Here is a 4195-nt window from a genome sequence, read left to right as displayed (position 1 = left end):
GTTTTTGTCGTCACTAAGAAACAGTATGGTAGCTGAATATGTGGCCCTTTCCGTAACAGTAGCCCAATATATATCGTTACATTTTTTATGTTCTGTCTATCGATCGATGAGAACAAACTAATATATATTCCAAGATTTGTTCACACTTTAGTTGTAAAATTTGGCACGTATACCACTCAGAAAATCTTGAAAGGGATGTTAGTAAAAAGTTTCTCAAGTATCGGCAGAATATATTTCAAATTTTCAACTAATTGATGAGTTACAGTATGTGTTATGTGTTTACTTCGATAGAATATTTTGTAAAGTTCGATTCTAAACCAATGTTTAACCAAAACTAATTAAACTGATCCAGCTCCTAATTGATCCAACTTTGAAAAGCATAATCAAGTCTCACATTAGCTAAAAAATATTTTATTCTTTGTTACATTTCTGATTAACACAAGATTTATCCTATTCACCGATCACATAATCGGTTCACTAATATATATCTATTTTTATATAAATGTAAAAATATATTCAACACAAAGAAAACTGTTTTTACAACAAATGCAGCTTATAGGGAGTAGAGAAAACCTGAAAAACTTAAACGTTTACTCTAGTATATCAGACCATAAAGAAGAACTAAAGGTCGCATGAACATCAATACTCCCCTCTTCCACTCCCGAAACATGACAAGGATACCACCAGTACAATTAGCCGGTCCCGCTCGAGCCGCAATCGGTTTGCCCCAACCGAAATCATTATCGTACACTTCAAACCGTGGAGAGCTTGCGATGATCAAAGAATTATCAGCCAATCTACTCCCAACCGTTGTTTTTGGTATCTTAACATTTGTAACCCAATTCTTTGCAAAATTTTCGTAACTCTCATTCGTTTCTGACCTCACCTTTTTACTTATTAGCAAAGCACTCCAGCCTAGCCCATGTTCCAACAGCTCTCCCACAGTGGTTGTCGCCGTTGGCAGAGCAGTTACATTACCAAAACACTCTTTGTTGAGAGGAGGATCTAGCCTCTGTCTCATATCCGCCGCTACTAAGCATTGCGTTTCTTCTTCTCGGTTTAGACCACTGTGTTTCATGATTAATAGCCAAAGATATGCCACAACCTTTGTAGATTTGTGGTGCCAATTTTGTTGTTGGCTTTCTCTTTGAGATCTAAAATTTTCTTCTTTGAGAAGTGAAAAACTCTCTCTTTCGTTGAAATTTCACAACGTGGTAGCGCCTCCATCTCTAAAACCGGAATATGCACCGGGTAATCGATTGTGTCAACGAACCAATTTTTGAGAATAAGAGGCTTAATATTGGAAACCGAACCGTTGAGACAAATCTTGGACCAAGTGTTGAAGAATTTCCAGAAGGAAGAACCATCGGCCACCAAGTGATTGTAACCAAAACTGATAAAAACTCCATCTTTGAACTCAGTGACTTGCAACGCAAGCAAGGGCTCCAAGACAAGGGCGTCACAGCTTTGGACATTGTTGGAAGGAAAAAAATTCCTTAAAAAAGAAGGAACAGAACCATGATATTGAAGTACATCTTTGACGGTGACAGATTCGGCTTTCGCGTGGACGAACTTGGCAACGGAACCATCACAGTCAATGTAAAACGACACGGTATTGTCTTCATGATTGTTTACTTTGACGAGACGACCAGCAAACGGGAAATAAATCTCCAAGGCAGTCGAAAGAGAGGCCACTAATCGAGGAATTATATGGTTTTCAGGGTCGGGTTTGGGGAAGAGAAGACCTCTTTGAGGATAAAAAAAGATAAAGAAGGTCAAGATCATGTGGAGTTAGATGGATCTTTTTCCGACCCGAATGGGTTTTGTTTTCCGGTCGTACCATTCTTGAAGAAATCACGATCACTTCTACCATTTTGTGCCTGTAGAGAATAATATTTAAAATTCTGTAACATAGAAACTGTAGAAATTGGGTTTCACACAATAAATTTGTTTGAAGGGGGAAACAAATTCAATAGCATTATCTCTCTAAGAAATCGGATCAAAGTAAACAAAGGAGGAATTGAAATCTCTTGGAAAACAAGTTAGGGTTTTGCTCAAGAATAAAGTGAAATCACGATTTTTGTATTAATTGTTGGATGATCTTACAATGAGAGGATTGCCCTCTATTTATAGGTTTTCGAAAATCTACTGAATATATTCACTTTCCTAATTATGGCCGAGCTGATTAGGAAAGTCCTTCCATTCTTGCTAGGTTAGCCGCAGGGCGAGTTGAGACGTCGGTTTGTCACCTTGGCACTGGGCTTCTCGGTACTATTGGGCCTTCAGAGATGAAGTCCAAATTAAGGTCGAGCTCCCGGTTTAGATAATTGGTTCCTTTAATCGGGTTTAGATCGGTATGTTGGGGGTGCTAATTCCCGCACCAACAATTAGTCCCCCCCTCAGTTCGGTACATTCAGAAGTTAATTCGAATGACTGGACTTTAAGAGAGAATATCCGATTTAATCCATAAAGGAATCCGAATCTAATTACCTGGAGCGTCGCGCCGCTTCGCCATACATTGGTTGAATGACACGCGTCCGATACGTCGCATCTGTCAGCTCGGAAGCCGAAACGTCGCATAGGCTAAGTAGGCAATTATGACTCAGCGTAGGGTTGCCACCCACTCTCTGCTATAAATACTCGACCCCCACTCTTTATTTTCACTTTTTGCCAAATCGTCAAAGGTATTTGCTATGTTCTCTCTCTTCTTTCCTTTTTAATTTGTAATTACTTCTGCGAACCTTCCACCACACTCTTCGGCGATTTGCGTCACCTTCCACCTCGGCCATGGACTCTTCATCTGCCACAGAGAGCGATTCACTGATCCGCAAGAATTCCAACAAGAAGCTTCCTCGGGCTAACAGATCGGATCGGGGCGAAGTGCCCGATAGACCCGAGGAAAACGCCAAATGCTCTTCGAGACCCAGGTTAGATGAAATTCCGACCTTGAAAGTCCCATCTCTAACCGATGCAGAGATCTGCAACTTTGTCGCCGCTCTCACTATTACGGCCAAAGCCAGAGCTTACCTTGGGGTTGAATGTTTTGAACAACTAACAAATTTTAAAAATGTCCAAGGAAGCGCGTCGTGGATGGTCAATACGAAACCGGCTCACAACTTCCTTCCCGGGGAGAAAGTTAGCAACTTCAAGAAATTGAAAGCTAGCTACTTCTTTGTCCGAGTTGATGATCGCTCTTTTGAAAATCCGAGATGCGGTCGGCGAAGAGTGTGGAACATGTCACTCGGTATCATTTCAATTCTTGTTTTGTTTTGGTTGGACATCTGTGTTCTGACCTGATCTTGATTTTGATGTTTTTGCAGCTCGTCCTACCTCAGCTCGGAAGCTTCCCTCTGAATTTCAACAAGTCAGGGATATTCTTTTCGCGGGAGTTAATCGTAGCTGGGATCAGATTACCCGACGTCACGTCGAAGAAGCTATGGGAAAGGCGAAAACCAACTTTGCAAGTTTCGCGAGTTCATTGGGTCAATCTTCCAAAGTCCTGCCGACCACAATTGTCAAGGCCGACATGCTCCAATCTGTAACCCCAAACGACGAGCCGATCGTCGATCTTGATCCTGAGCAAGAGGGGAACGAGTTCGTCGACGTTGAAGACCTTGATAACAGCTTGACCGCTCCTAATCTTGGAGACGAAAATGTTGCCCCTAATGATTCACTCCCGCCTCCACCGGCCGAACCTGTCATCCTAGTGCAGCTTGCCCCCGAACCGAGTAGCGGTTCCAAAAAGAAGAAGGCTAAAAAGGACAAGAGCAAGGGAAAAAGTTCCGACCAGGAAACAGGCCGGAAGCGTTCTGCGGAGGAAGCCGGACTCGAGTCCTATGACCGCTTCCGAGTCAAGCGACAAAATAATCGATCTGATCAATTTGTCTTTGATTATTTTGGGGAAACTCCTCTTGTTTGTAACAAGGAAGCTTACGCGGAGTTGTGCAGGCAGCTTAAGGTGTCCTCCATCATGTTTCCGCCGCTAGACGAGCTGGAATTTAAGGAGCAATACATCAGAGTTGCCTAGTCCGCCCTTCAGGTTCTAACCACGTTGCCCTTTTTCTTAACTTGTTATTTTAGATCATCCTTCTCTCTATCTTACTCCGCTTATTACTGTAGACCGCCGCCTATGCCGGTGCGCTCACCCTTATGTACGATAGGCGGGTCAAGTCGATGGCGTCTTCAGAGGCCGAGT

At 42.6% G+C, this 4195-nt stretch overlaps 1 pseudogene; it reads right to left on the bottom strand.

The window, feature by feature from the left end:
- LOC104734092 lies at positions 591-1873 on the bottom strand (annotated as a pseudogene).

Source organism: Camelina sativa, chromosome 12 (assembly GCF_000633955.1).
Source record: "Camelina sativa cultivar DH55 chromosome 12, Cs, whole genome shotgun sequence".
Classification (NCBI taxonomy): Eukaryota; Viridiplantae; Streptophyta; class Magnoliopsida; order Brassicales; family Brassicaceae; genus Camelina; species Camelina sativa.
Note: the sequence above shows the minus strand (reverse complement) of the source record. Positions and strands in the feature narration are given on the sequence as shown.